Genomic DNA, 15,349 nt, shown 5'->3' with positions numbered 1-15,349 from the left:
AATTCAAGGGCAATAAGAAGAAAAAAATCAAAATGGATATACATGAATATATAAGTTCATAAGCATTTATGAGCAAGGAAAACCATGTGGAAGAAAACACATCAAGCTGTTAGCACCTTTCCTAGGGCAATGAACATAGAGATTTGGGGGAAGGAAAATAATTTTTAACCTTTTCTTTATATGACTTGTGTTATTTCCCAAATTAATATGATAATGTAGTACTATAATTTTTAAAACAATGTAATGTAAAATAAATAAAATAAAAATTGTGACTAAAAAACTTGAAGCAAAACCCAATTGCTATCGTGTTCATGTTCTGGCAAAACATCTTACGACTAAAAACTTCACTGAAAACAAAAACTTCACTTAGGATTAAACTCTCAAGAAGCTGACTTTTTTTAGCCTCCCTGGTGGGTGTGATAAAAAGCAAGGTTTCCTTGGAATAGATGTGTTTGTTTTCTGTGAAACACTGGTGCCTTTATGCATGACTAATGTGGACATTTGGAATTGATAGATTTTGTTATCTAGAAAAAAAAACATGGCAGATTTTGAAGAACTCTTTTCATAGCTGTTGAATCTTTTTGATGACAGTTTTACTCTATTTGGCATGCTTGGTGCTGTGTCTCTTTCACATTTTTATAACTACTTTTTAATGAACATCTTTAAACACTTTCTTAATCTTCCTCAATTCTTGCCAGCTAAACCAGAAACATTGCACGTTTTCTAAAAGTGTGAAATCAGACACATACTTAAGGAGCTGCATTTTGAAGAGTATTTCTCTTTGTCACATCAAAACAGTGCTGGCCTGAGGAATTACATGAATGCCTTTGTCTTTCTGTTTAAATAAAAGTAACTGTTACAAATAGCACAGACGGCATTTTCTCAGTTTTAAAAAAGGTGTATTCTGCATGTTGTCTGTAACCATTTAATTTAGCAAGACAGTAAACCATAAATTAGATCCATATCATCTCTGGGTTTTAAAATATTTTTGCATTCTCAAGGCAGCTAAGATACACAAGCAAACACAGGGTGTTGTTAAACCTAGGATGTTTCTTCATTTTGCCAATTATATGCAAAAGAAATTTCTAGGAAACAATGTGAATCTGCATTTCTTGGATGATTTTTAAAATTTTTTTTAAAGATTTCATTTATTTATTTATGAGAGACACACACACACAGAGGCAGAGACATAGAGAGAGGGGAGCCTGATACAGAACTCGATCCCAGGACCCTGGGATCATAACCTGAGAGCCAAAGGCAGACGCTCAACCACTGAGCCACCCAAGTGCCCCTCTTGGATGACTTTTAATAACAAACTATGTTTTAGCATTTGTGTATTAAGAATTAGTAACTGGGGCGCCTGGATGGCTCAGTCAGTTAAGCATTTGCTTTCAGCTCAGGTCATGATCTCAGGGTCCTGGAATCAAGCCCCATGTAGGGCTCCCTGCTCAGTAGGGACTCTGCTTCTCCCTCTCCCTCTGCCCTTCCCCTCCACTCCTGCTTCCTCTCAAACAAATAAAGTCTTTAAAAAAAGAATTAGTAACTGTGTGATATGTTTCAATATCTTAATTCTTATCTGAAGGTGTTTCAGAAAGCAGTCTGAATGATAAGTTAAATGACTTTCAGTAACTGAAGTATCCTTTTTCTTTTTACTTGCATTATATTATTATATCAAAGTTTGAAGACAAGAAGCAACTCTTTGTTGGCTGACATATTTATTAACACAAAAGTTACTTAAAAATGTTATTTAGGGGGCACCTGGGTGGCTCAGTCAGTTAAGTGTCTGGCTTCAGCTCAGGTCATGATGTCAGGGTCCTGGGGTCAAGCCCCAAGTCAGGCTCCACACTCAACAGGAGTCTGCTTGTCCCTCTCCCTCTGATCATGCTTTCTCTCTCTCTCTCTCTCTCTCTCTCATATAAATAAATAAAATCCTTAAAGAAAATGTTATTTTCCATATGGTTCTCTCTCTTTTATTCAAAAGAGATCACATTTAGGTAACAATCCTTAGAACTATTATGTGTATGACTTTTCTTTAGAGAGTTGATTTTAATGCTCCATCATCATTAATAGATTTTAAATAAATATACATACATGTTTACTTATTTCAAATCATTAATGGATTTGGATTAAACAATCAAACTCATTTGCAAAATTGTTGCTTAGAGTTAAGGATTCACAGTGTGGTAACAGAATAAAGCCAAAACTATATAGCAATTATATAGTAACTGACATAAGTTTTGGCAATGCTATTTTGGATATGACACAAAAAGCAAGCAAAAGCAAAAATGAACAAGTGAGACTATATCAAACTGTAAAGTGTCTGTATAGCAAAGGAAACCATCACCAAAATGAAAAGGTAATGTATGGAATGAAAGAAAATATTTGCAAATAATTTATCTGATAAAGGGTTAATATCCAAACCACATAAAGAACATATACAACTCAATAGCAAAAGGATTATAAGAGTCCAACTAAAAAATGGACAGAGGAACTGAATAGTCATTTTTTTGGAAGAAGACATTCTTGACATCACTAATCAGGGAAAAGCAAATGAAGACCACAATGAGGTATCACTTCACACCTGTTAGAATTGCTATCACCAAAGAGACCAGAGATAAGTGTTGGTGAGAATGTGGAGAAAAAGGGACCCCTTGTGCATTTTTGGGAATGTAAACTGGTACAGCCACTATGGAAAACAGTGTGGAGGTTCCTCAACAAAAATAAAAATAGAGGACGCCTCGGTGGCTCAATGGTTGAGCGTCTGCCTTTGGCTCAGGTCATGATCCCGGGATCCTGGGATCAATTCCCAATCAGGCTTCCTGCATGGAGCCTGCTTCTCCCTCTGCCTATGTCTCTTCTTCTTTCTCTCTGTGTCTCTCATTAATAAATAAAATATTTTTAAAAAATCAAATAAAAATAGAACTGCCAGACCATCCAACAATCCCACTTCTGGGCATATATCCAAAGAAAATGAAAATAAGATATTGAAAAGATATCCACACTCTCATGTTCTCTGCAGCATTATTCACAATAGCCAAGATAAGAAAATGACCTAAGTGTCCATCAACAGATGTCAATGGATAAAGAAGTTATATATATATATACACACACACACATATATGTCATACAATGGAAGAGGTTTTATATATATATATATGTATATATGTGTTTTATAAAACATATATAAGTTATATAATATATATATAAGTTTTATAAAACATATATGTTATATAATATATATATATATATATCACACAATGGAATATTATTCAGCCTTAAGAAAGAAGGAAATCCATTTTGCAACAACATGGATGGATCTTGAGGGTAGTGCAAATTGAAATAAGCCTGTCGGAGAAAGAAAATCAAATGCTGCATGGTATGTAGAAATATGTGGAATTTTTTTTAAAAAAGTAAACTGATAGAGTAGAAAAATAGTTTCCAGGAGGCTGGGGAAAATAGGCAGATGTTGACATAAGGGTACAAACTTTCAGCTATAAGATGAATAAGTTCTGAGGATCTAATGTAAAACATGATAACTATAATTGATAACATTGATTATAACATTGAAATTTGCTAAAACTTAAATGTTTCACACCCCCCCCAAAAGAACTTACAAGGATTCAAAATTAAGAACCAAAAAGATTCATAAGCCTTCCATTAACCTCATCTCAGTGTCTTTATCTTCTTACGTCTTTCTGTATTCTATATTTTGGTAGACTGGTTATTTTCCCCCATACGGACAAATTTTAGCTCTTTCCATTTCCAACTCTGTGTTTATTTAATGAGTTTACCTTAAATTTTTCTTCCCCAAATTGCTTACTGGCATTTTTCTTTACAGACTTTTTCAAATGGAAAATGCAGTTCTGTGTTTTGACCTTTTATTTGGTTCATTAGTGAACGGTGGTATTACGTAAAAAAACATTGCACATGAGTTGGGGAAGGAACATGAAGGTTGGGTGTATATGCAAGAGATTCCTTGCATATAAATGCTTGCTAGGAGGGCTCACCTCTCAGGGACTGTGCCCACAGACCCCACTGGCAATTTGGCATGTACCCAGATAATTAGATTTATATATTATGTTATCAAATTAAAGTTTTGCAGTGAGCCTTTAAAGAGTGGCTTTTAAAAGCATCTGCAAAGAAACCGTGGATTAAACATAATGCCAATAATACAAAGCACATATGAGTAAAAAAATAAAATGGCAGAGCTCACATTAAAAAGCATTTGCTAAGATTAATTAAATTATCTGAGGAAATCAGTTAAAAAACTGAAATAATTAAAACTATTTGAATGTGGATTTATAACAGAAGTCATTAACAGTGAACTTTAGCATAAATTATAGCTTGAGATATTAGGCATTAAAACAGAGGTATGTACAAAACATTTATGAATAAAAATACATATACTGGTGATTAATGTCTTAAAATTTTTTATTGAATTGTATACATTCAAATGTTTGGAGACCAGGTCATAATGATTTGTGACTCCTGGCTTACCCTTTGCCTTCCCTCCTAGAACACTGAGCTCTCAAACGCCAAGAACTTCCCAGTTCATGAACAATAATATCTACCACATTTGAGGAATTCATCAGGTTTTTAATAGATAATTCAATATTTTAGGTTATTCAAAGAATAAACCGACTGGGATCTCACCATCAAAGAATTTAGAGTTGTTAATAATTGTGATTAATGAGGTTTTTCCAATGCATATACTATCCCTTATAGAAAACTTTGTTTCCAGTGAAGACGTGCAGTTAACAGTACCGAGTCCACACTATGAAAATCAAACTGTAGTCCTGCTGAACTAAAACTAATTTCTCAGATATGTTCCTGCATTTTAATCTTATTTCTAGTTTCATAAATTCTGCTTTTGCTCTCTTCTCTCTAATTAATTGTTGTTTATCTGCTATTGTTGTCTGCCCATCTTCCACACTCTCGGCAGCCCCTCTTCAATATACATGAATTTCCCCAATACAGTATCACAATCAAGTATCAATGCAGCATTGAAATGAACTAACGTTGACAGACTATATATTCTGAAATATAGACTCTTCTGGGGGAAGAAGTGCCATTGGGGGAAAAGAAAACAGAGCAAAACAATAAAAAGTTCTCATCATCTTTGTTCATTAGTAGTATGATTCAATTAAATGTTCTGTATAGCAACGAACAAAATCGTATAGCAGCGAACAAAATCAATCTTAAAAACTAGGTATCTAGAAATGTAGAGGGAAACTGGTTCACATTAGACTGAGACTTTAGATTCAAAGATGTAATACCTTAAAGAATGCTGATCTCATATTCCAAAGAATAAGAAGATGTTTAAAGAAAAGAAAACAGACCAGGTTCCATGCCAACCAACTATGAGCTCTACTATGGCTTCACAAGGTTTGCTATTGAGCTCAATGAGTTAGATCCTGTACTGAAAGATCTCCTTCCATTGACAGATGCCTGATTCCGGCCAGATCAGAGAATTTTGGAAGAAGGAAATTTAGAAGCTACGGCCTTTTGATACTGAAAAGTATCAAATCGTTTCATAAAGGAAAAATTATATGCAACTAAACAAATTAAATGACATCTCAAAAGTATGTTGTTTGTTTATTTCATGCCTTTTTTAATCCAAAAGAGATTTTGAAATCAGATAAAGAAAGAAATGTATGCTGTTCCATAGAAATATATAAATAATGTAAATGTTTTAACTATTTGATGGAAGTTTGAAAAGTTAGAGAGCCAGGACACTCACAGATAACATATTACTGGAAGAGTCATCTTGTAGATAATGACATCACTGTTCATGACGCCGGCCTTCTGATTTTTGGAGGATATCTGAAGAATTCTCTGAGTTCTCCAAATCAGTTCTGCTGTTCTTTCAGCTGCCAACAATAGCAGTTAAATTACTATGTTTCATTTTAATAACTAAATAATTTCATTTTAGAATAAGATTGAACTGGTATATTTGAAAAGCCACATTGAGATCATTTCCAGTCGTTTCAAAAGCACAGACTTTTCTTCACTTGTAAACTGCCTCACTGCTTGTATGAGAGCACTACATGCATCAAAATTCTTGTTTCTTCCCATCTCTGACTCCAAAGAGACAACGGAAGATGAGAATTAATACAATTCAGCATGACTAGTGCAATATTCATCCTCTGAATCAGTTTAGTTTGATTCGATTAAGTTTACAATAATATGATAAACAGAAGAGCTCCAGATCTTAACTCAATAATTTTTAGTTACATTACACTTCATAGTCTTGCTTCAGCTCTTTATATAGGTCTTCAGATTATCTCATGTATAATTTTGTTTTTGTTTTCCAAACATAGCATATTCTCTGGCAAGCCAAACCCAACTAAGGCCCTTGCCTAAATGAATATACTTTCTATTTCTTTTCCCCATCAGGGGGAATTGTCTTTAGTGGTAAAAGGTCATAGACTATATACAAAAATATTTAAAAATATATAATAATAATATAATACTTCTACTCCAGAAAGAAAAACTCCTCTGAATGAATTACAGTGTTTGGCTGTAATTCTGGGTAGTGGGGGGACAAGTCCATTTAGTGATTGTATCAGTACACAACTGGAATTATAGTAGGTTGGGAGTCAGAGATCGATTTTACCAAAGCCAAAGGAATGAACAGATCTCAGAAGTGTGTGCAGAACCTAAGTTCAAGAAGCTTGGAAAGGGATGGTCACCAAACCAAATGGTTAAGCAGCAGATGTAGAAATTGGACTGAGGTGCCAAAAAGCCAGGAAATCAGAAGATGGGAGTAATTGGAAGCAGAACCAAAGGGGAAAGAGGTTTCTAGTGTAAATGCATATGGTTTGCAGCCCATGATCCAGCTGGTCTCAACTCTGCACAAAATATCTGTGAAGGCAGAGAAAAATCACAAAAGTTAGAACACTATAAACTAGAATTGACAATAAACCCATTACAAGTATCCATGATGAATTTTCATAAACTACAAAGAGAATTGGATAGAAAATTACAATAGGTACTCCATGCTTACTCTGACAATTAAACATAGGTAAAATTTTCCTTCTATGTTGTTTTTCCTGTTTGGGAAATAGATCGTCAATCTAGAAGTTAGGTAACTACTAAATGGTTGCCATATTCTGAGATTCCTCTTCCCTCCTCACAACCCAGTGACTATTACTGCGATGACCATCTCTCCTTGTACATCTCTTTGGAGATTATAAAAAATGAAAACAACTGGTCAGGAATATGTGTATATGTGTGTGTTTGTGTTGGAGAGAGGTAGTCTAGTGATGTTGTTCAACATCCTAGAAGGTATAATCTCAACAAATGAAGTTTTATGGAATGATATTAAAGAGAAAGAACTGAGAACAGTGTGTGCTCAAGTTTGGGAAATACTTCATTTATTCAGAGTACTGCGAAATTAGGCATTGAGGTTTGAAAGACCCTGTCTCAGACCAGCAGCACCTCACTGGCACTCATTAAGTGGCTAAGAATTATATGCATCAAGCTGCTTTCTGTTTGTGGTCCTGGGAAGGGATTCAGCCGGCATCCAAGTATATAGAGGGGCAATGGCAGTCAACAGAATTGGGACATCCAAGATAAAATGATGAGAAGTGTATTTTTTCAGAACTTTCACTGGGGTTACTCAAGTCACTTCAGTGAGACACAGTCCCATATAAGCCCTTGTAACAGTTGAAACTTTCTAATGCCTACTGAGAATGAGCCATCCCATGCCAGGAATCCTTCTGTACCACTCTCACTAGGCCACTGTGGGTCATCTGAGGCAGCAGTTCCACATTTTCATTTTAAAATGTCTGATTGCCATGACTAATTTGTTCTTCTACCTTGATTTGAGATTACAGTGAGTGTAGGGGTGAGATTTTGGAAGCAGAGTAGACAGGCAGAAGCATAAACAAAAATCTGTTTGCCTTTTCCAAGAAGAATATCATTGATCTCACTGTGTGGTGTTTAAGTAGGCTGTGACAGCAATTTTAACATTGAAATTTCAAAGCTGAGTTTGTTAACAGCAGCCTCAACAGATTAAAGGTTAATTTTGTTTGGTGATTCATATGCAGGACAATACACATCTAGATGTATAGGCTTTGAGATGTTTTCTAATCATCTCAAAATACCAGACACACATTAAAATCTCCCTTAATGTTTTACAGCCATTCTTTGGGGAAAAAAAAAAAAAGGCTTTTGGGACACTCACAAAGAATTTGCAAGAGTTTTTTCCTGGTCCCTCAAGGCTTTATGCCCAGATATCTTTTTGTTTCTTAGATCGATTGATTTGGGTCTGTGTCTCTTTTGACCACTTACATAGCCTTGGTCATCAAATCCAGCTGCCCAGTCTCTTTGCTGACCTTACCCTCCAACATCTGCCAGCCTTCTATTTAGTTAAGCTTTTAGGATGAGAATATGGACCTATCTATTAGCCTCTTTTCCTATTTTATCAGCCTGACCCTCTTACCTGCCCTGTGGCTTCTCAAGCCCTGACATGATCTTTCTCTCTCAGTTCAAATGAAACTATCAGTTGAGTTTACAAATTTAGTAGCAACGTCCTTATATAGGCAAAGCCATGAGAACAAAACAGATTGATAAAAATCATACACTTTGTACTTTTATTTCATACAGTTTGCTTGATTTTCAATGGAGAAATCTGATGTCAATGGGAACCAAGGCCAGAAAGTGAAGACAACACTAGGTCCTCTTTGGGGACAGATAAAAATGTAAACAGATGTAATTAAAAGATTGCAAAAATTCTTTTAAAAGTGCGAGCAGTCATCAGAATGATTACTACCAGGTTCTCCTATTGCTTGAAATATTCAAAGCTAATTTATTTGGGAATGCTTAAGATGGTTTTCTTTTTAAATAAGAAAACTTTTTAGGCTGTATATTCTGGAAACTGTTGTGCATTTCTTCTCTGCACATTGAGAAGCTTTTCAACAGCCGTGTTGTTGCTTGTGTCTGAGTTTATTTCAACCATTACAACTTTTATCTTCCCATCTGGAGAGGCTGAGGATTGGAAGCTGCTCTGCAACCAACTTCACTGCATTTGCATTTGTGGCTTTTCTTTCCCCACCAAGGCATATGGCTCAGGTAAAGAAGAGGTTTGGAAATGTATGAATAGGTTCTGGGAGTTTTTTGACTCTTCAAAATGTCTAAAAACAAAATTTCTAGGCTGAAGTTCACACTGAGCTTCAGAGCAGTTAATGTACTGTGTTACCTGTCTTGATGCTGGCCTGGTGTTTTTGTTTGTTTAAAGTGAGTGGTCTTTCGGATCCCACTAAGGTGACACAATGCTTACAAATGTACATCCATTTTACTTTGAGTTAGTGCTTTTCCAAGACCAGACTTCACAAATCAAGGCCTGGACTTTGACAGCAGGAGTAGTTTCAAAAAGTGTTTTCCCCCACCTTTAAAGAGAAAAGGACTAATACTTTTTCTAAGGGATTCCTTTTTTCTCTTCTAAAGATAAACACTGGGAGTGTGGGGGGTGGGCAGGATCAGGGGCTTGGCACAGTCCCTTTGTCCAGAAGTAACTGTTGAGCCTAATGCCTTGAAGTCCTGCAGGTGGAATACCATCAGTGCAATTATTATTGTTGCTTTTCTATTGTTAAATCAATCCCCATTCTTGGAAGGGAAAAATTAACTGGGAATTTCTGTGAGGCACTTTGGGCTGTGCATCAAAGGCTGAGGCAAGCCATAATAACTCTGGGTCTCTCTCTTCACACACGTAAAATAATAGCAGTGATGGCTACCATTTATTGACCAATTAAAGGGTGAGAGGTCCTTCTTGATTCTATTTCTAATCCCCACAATGGCCCAGTTGAGATTCTGAAAGAATTAATTTAGTGAAATGTGTATAAAAATGCCTGCCATGCTATCTAATGTTCTTGTGAAAATCAAATGGGACAATTTATATGAAAACCATCTGAAAATTGAAGTTACCACTCCCACTGGAAAGGATTCTTGGCTACTTTTCTTGAAATCAACTTCATAGCCTTTTTTTTTTTTCATAATTCAGTTGCTCTCAGAGGAAAAAAGAAACTATGTAAAGATTGTAAGTCTTAACAAGAAGTAAGTCAAAATAAGAACATATAGATATACGTTTCCCCCTGAGTAACAACTTGGAAAGAGTCAATGTAACACTTTTGATGGATTTATTAATAGGATATTATGGAATTAAGATACTTAGGTCTGGTGAGAAAAATTTTACATTTGTCTCTGGACTCAATAAGTGCATCACTAATTCAAGAAAAGTAGCCAAGAATCCTTTCTGGATGTCTCCATGCCTTGGCTATAGTAAATAATGCTGTGATAAACATGGGGTGCATTTTTTTGAGTTAATGTTTTCATTTCTTTCAGTTAAATACCCAGAAGTGGAATTAGTGGATCATATAATATTCTATTTTTAATTTTTTGAGGGACCTCCATACTGTCTGCCACAGTGGCTGCACCAGTTTGCACTCCCACTAACAGTGCTCAAAGTTTCCCTTTTTTCCACATCCCCTGATATACACACTCTTTTGTATTCCCTATCAAGAAGTATAAAAAATGAGACCGATTAGCCTGCCCCAGTTTCGCTGATAGTGGTAGAAGGCACAAGACTCCTTGGAGCTAAAAGATAGATTACTGTTACTCTTAACAATAGTAGTTTCCAGAGAATTATCATTTTTATGCTATTTGCTTAAGTATCGATTCTCACAGGCTGACATAAAGAGGACCATATTGCACCTGCGCACATAGTACATTATGTTACAGAAGAGGAACTCCAAGCTAATAGAAACCAAATGGTTTATTATGGGCAGGAAGTTTGCTTAGTGCTGCTCTGATAGGAGACATTAAGGTTTTTTGTTTTTTTGGGTTTTTTTGAGACATTAGTTTTATTATACTGGCCTTTTGCTTCAGGAGACACTGTTTCTGTCTTCTGTACCTACCACTCATTATAGAGCTTTCCTTGAAAAGGCAGTGCAGGGATGCCTGGGTGACTCAGTGGTTGAGCATCTGCCTTCAGCTCAGGGCGTGATCCCAGTCCAGGGATCAAGTCCCACACTGAGCTCCCTGCGAGGAGCCTGCTTCTCCCTCTGCCTCTTTCTGTGTCTCTTTTGAATAAATAAATAAAATCAAGCAAGCAAGCAAGCAAGAAAGAAAGAAAGAAAGAAAGAAAGAAAGAGCAGAAATGCAAGAGACCCATGTAGAATTTTCTCCCAGAAATTATTTCTAGTTACTAGCTGACATTTTTCTTTGTTTGTTGTGGTACAGGATATGTTCATTTTCATTGTAAAAACTTTAATGTCAGTTCAAGGATCATCTGCTTTCCTGATCCACCACAGGCTAAAAGCTTACCTCCTCAGTTCTTGGAATAATATGGCAGGTTCTGGCTCAAAGAAACCTTATCGTCTTCCCTTTCTAGGCACTTACTCTCTGCTACTGGGGACAAGGTGAAGCAATGGTGTTTCAGGTAAGAAATGTCTCTGGCTTCACTTGGGTATTGATTATCTCATCTTCTCTTACTATCCTTTATTAATATGATGTTTAGGTGATATATGAGATTTTTTTTTTTCTTGCCCCAGACTCCTTTCCCTTTCCAAAGGACAGCCCTGACTCCCTTCGACAAGCCAAAGGTACAGAATCATCAATCCTTTCTCTGGTATGGATGCGTAATCACTTGACCTCTCTGACCTTTTAAGCAGCCCACCACTAACCTTTATGCACCTTTGCATGGAGCATCAAGAACCATTGCAATCTCTCTTGTACTCTTAAAAAAATGCAGAGAACCAAGAATAAAGTTGCTCCATCTTCTTCCCAGATACATTTTGCCATGGCCCCTTCAAGACCAGAAGCCATAGCCAATTCCATTAGACCTCCAGGCCCCAGAAATCTCTCTACCAGAAGAGGAAACATGACCTTATTTTCAAATTTCAAAAGATGCATGTCAGGTATCTCTAATTTTTCCTCATACTTGAAGGAAAGCAGCTGAAAAAAATAGTATAACATACTCTAAGCTTTCTAGGATGTTATCCTTAGAATTTTCTCACTGGAATCTCCTCTAGCAGTGGCTTGAGTTGGGCTTCTTATCTCTGTATCTCAGAAAGTCTTAAATTGGGAAAGACAAGATGGCAGGCATCTCTTTGGGCAGGTACTCTCCAGGCTTTATGAAAGATTTCCAGTACATATTTTGGCTTTTGGATGGGAAAAGCAATGCTGTTCCTCTGTATATCACCCAAGCAGTAGTAGTAGTATTGCTTCGGATCCCTCTTTGCAAGCCCTGCAGCTTAGAGGCCAGAACCCACTCGAGACATTTTTCTGAACCTGGGAAATGGAATGCCAATAACAATTGGTCTAGCTTTAGTCTTTTACTGAAACTTCTGAATAAAAGAAAGTCACATTCAACATTTTGAATCAAAGAAAATTCACAATATACACTAAGATAATATATTTCTATTCCATTAATGTTGTGTCATTTTTTTGTTGTTAGAATCTGCTCCAAATACTTTTGCAAAGTGGGTTATTAGAAAATTCCATGCATAAAATAGACACCTGTGTATCTAGCATGCAGACATTACACTTGTCCTCCCAAGTTTTTTATTTACCTGAATTACTTATGGATTGGAGACTCCCAGGAGAATCATAATCAACAAAAGTAGAGCCAAGGTGAGAAACCAGGGAAGGGCTAGAATAGAATGTATTCCAGGTATAATTTAGACAATTTCAAATGGAGGTTTTAGTTCTCTTCATTTCTCCCAAACTCATTGATTCTCAATTTATTACCATAATGATGTGAAGCTTTTATAACAGTCCTCAAATTCAACACCACAAGTTGTTTCTTTCACTTAGACTTCTTGTTCCTTCTTTTTAGAATGAATAAGGATCACATATCATTTGTTAAGATTTCTAAGTCTTCACTCATAGAGTTTATTTCAAGAGTTTGAATTTTTAACAATTTTTTTTCACATGATTCTGGTGTAATTGATACATTGGTCCCTCTTTTTCCCTCCCATTTCAGAATAGGTGGAATCATTAAAAAGAGTGCAAATACTGTGGACACAGTGAGGGATCCTGGGAAGGGTACTGGCTTTAGAGTCAGCTAAATGTGCATTGAGACCCTGGCTCTGTTAGTAATTAAAACCTTCTTCTTTTTGAAAGAAGATAATCTTTGATGATATCTAAGAGGAATTGGTTGGTTGGTACATGCCTTTAATATGATAGGCAGAAGTATCTATCTAGTTTTCTGTAAAGGGTGAGAGAGTAAATTTTTTCAACTTTTCAGTAAATATTTCAGCTGGCAATATGATCTCTATCTCAATTGTTCAACTCTGCAAGGGCATCCATAAACAATAAGTAAGCAAATGAGAATGGCTGTGTTCCAATAAAACTTTATTTACAAAATCAGGTGTTTGGTCAGATTTGGCCTGCAGGCTATTGTTTACTGACCCCTCTATAGATCATGAAAGGAATTCAATCAAATTTATAAATGTATAAATTATGAAACATAATTTGGTGATTAATTTTACAATTATAAATAACTTCTTCTAAAAGAAAAATTTAAAAAGGGCTTGACTATGGGGACATAGTATGGAGAGATTAACCACCACTGGGCCAGATTTTGCATCTCTGCTTGTTACAAATTGCTAGATCTTTATGATGTGGTGTCACCTATTTTTAAAAGGGGATTTGTGTTAAAGTGGATTACTTTTTCATTCTTCACTCCATCCACAGGAATTGAATTATAAATCCATATTCTTTATCATGTAATGTTCAGTGCTTTTCCGTAGTAGAAAAGGCAGACTTTCCCACCCCTTGAAAAAGGATGTTTTAATGTGATTGACTATCTCTGGTCATATATGACATAAATAGGTTTCTAGAGCTATAGCATGATTGACTCTGTAGTTTAGCATTTTTGCCAGTGCAATGAGAAGGGCATGCCTCTGGTCTCATGAGGAAGCTATCAATCATGTGGGGTAGAAGCACCCTCAGGCTTCAGAAGCATGAGGTGAGTCCAATAATGACCACTAGAACCATCCAAATAAGCCCAGCTTAGAAAATCTTCAGCCAATGTGCAGATAAGTGAGTAAAAATGATTTAGTGTTTTAAGCCAATTTTGTTCCTAGAATTTGAATTTTTAACATATTTTTCGTATGATTCTGATTTAAGTTATATATTTGGCTCTCCATTTTCCCTCTTTTTCAGTTTTGGGATGATTTTTTTAATGCAATGTTATTTTGGTCAGGGTTAACTGGTAAAGGAGTAATGCTGTCATATGTATATTACTGTCAGACAAACAGACAGACACACACGTATACACACACACTCACCAATACAGGTCTAACTGGCTTAGAACTTGCATTGATATTTCCCTCTATTTCTTCGACATTTCTTTTTTCCAGACTAAAAGGGGAGAAAAGTGGGACACCTGGATGGCTCAGTCGTTGAGTGTCTGCCTTTGGCCCAGGTCATGATCTCAGGGTCCAGGGATGGAGTTCCACATCAGGGTCCCTGTGAGGAACCTGCTTCTCCCTCTGCCTATGTCTCTGCCTCTATCTCTGTGTCTCTCATGAATAAATAAATAAAATCTTCCAAAAAAAAAAAAAAAGAAAGTTATTAAGGAGACAGAATCTAGGATGATGATTCTCAAATTTTAATATGCACATGAATTGCTTATTAATCTCTTTAAAATGCAGATTCTTATTTAGTCAGTCTAGATTGGTGCCCCCAAATTCCGTATACCAAGAAGATTCCAGAAAATGCCAATATGCCAGTCCCTGGACCACACTATGAGAAACAAGGATCTCATTAAATTCCAGAGCATTTGAAGACTCACTAGAAAAAGTTTGAAGTAGCTTACCATCCTCTAAACTGGCCTTGAGAACTGTCCAGAGCTGTTAAACTTTCTTCTCCAAGTATCCCCAAACCCTGAAAATGTACTTTCGAGATACCATTCAGTATCCTGAATTGAATTACTTTCTGCTCCCCTCAATTCTGTGAAATACCTCTCTATTTGTGTCTTTGGTATGCTTTTGCCTGATCCAGTGGGACATAGAATATTCTCAATAAATGTATGATGAATGACCTGTACTCTCAAGTTAGGTGTGCAAAATATGCCAGTAACTTTACCAAACCTCTGAGAATTGAAAAAAACAAATCTTCATCAGTTTGTTTCCTTTCATTTATAACACAGACTGAACAGCTTGACCACTTGCACTTTCTGGTTACTGGATTTTAAACAAATATGAAAGAAGTATATACTGTATATACTTTCAGTAAAACTGAAAGGATTATTCACCTTCCTCCTCTCTGCCCTCATCCTGCACCCATTGCTTCATATAATCTATTGGCTAAGTGTTAAAGAGCAAAAACGAAAATGATATAA

At 36.1% G+C, this 15,349-nt stretch overlaps 1 long non-coding RNA gene across 1 annotated transcript; it reads right to left on the bottom strand.

Annotated features, from left to right (window-relative positions):
* Window positions 1-4,413: 4,413 nt before the first annotated feature.
* LOC111095615 lies at window positions 4,414-11,075 on the bottom strand. Its single transcript, XR_005358496.1, has 2 exons — window positions 10,917-11,075; window positions 4,414-6,864 (listed from the first exon to the last, which is right to left on the bottom strand). It is a non-coding gene; the product is annotated as an uncharacterized LOC111095615 (long non-coding RNA).
* Between the last annotated feature and the right edge of the window lie 4,274 nt (window positions 11,076-15,349).

Source organism: Canis lupus, chromosome 4, assembly GCF_011100685.1.
Source record: "Canis lupus familiaris isolate Mischka breed German Shepherd chromosome 4, alternate assembly UU_Cfam_GSD_1.0, whole genome shotgun sequence".
In the NCBI taxonomy this organism is placed as follows: domain Eukaryota; kingdom Metazoa; phylum Chordata; class Mammalia; order Carnivora; family Canidae; genus Canis; species Canis lupus.
The sequence above is the reverse complement of the archived record's forward strand: the minus strand, read 5'-3'. Positions and strand labels throughout refer to the sequence as shown.